The sequence below is a fragment of the Odontomachus brunneus genome, unplaced genomic scaffold, assembly GCF_010583005.1.
Source record: "Odontomachus brunneus isolate Ranch 3 - 2012 unplaced genomic scaffold, Obru_v1 Obru_scaffold_236, whole genome shotgun sequence".
NCBI lineage: Eukaryota > Metazoa > Arthropoda > Insecta > Hymenoptera > Formicidae > Odontomachus > Odontomachus brunneus.
Window position 1 is genome coordinate 27,753 of NW_022639686.1, and position 433 is coordinate 28,185.

Sequence of the window (433 nt, forward strand, 5' to 3'; positions counted from 1 at the left end):
CATCTTAACCTAAATGTGCAGTTGTTAACATACAAGTTTATTAAAATATAAAATATTTTCAGAGTTAAGGAATTATGGAAATGAATGAGGAAAGAATGTTTGAACAGAGTCAATTTGGATTTGAACAGAGTCAGTTTAATGTATATTCAGGGTGTTTCCAAAATACTCTGAAAATAACTAAAATTTAATAAATGTTTAATGTGCCCTCCGTTCATTGCATTGATGAATTTTGCTAAACATTCTTCTACTTGGCTGTCGACGATTCAGATAAGCTTGAGCAACATGATACAAGCGTACTGCTTTTGAAGCATTGCCTTTTGCTCTGCCATACATAAAATAAATATCCGTCATTTCAGAATTTGTGTAAAAATTAGCCATTTTTCAGATAACACAAAACTAGACACGGTCCACAATCCAAAGTTGAATACAACAA

The 433-nt window shown here is 31.6% G+C and overlaps 1 protein-coding gene across 5 annotated transcripts in view; it reads left to right on the forward strand.

Moving 5' to 3' along the window:
* LOC116852580 (modular serine protease-like) overlaps window positions 1–433 on the forward strand; it is a 356,146-nt gene that overhangs the window by 7,235 nt on the left and 348,478 nt on the right. The gene's annotated exons all lie outside the window — the stretch shown is intronic.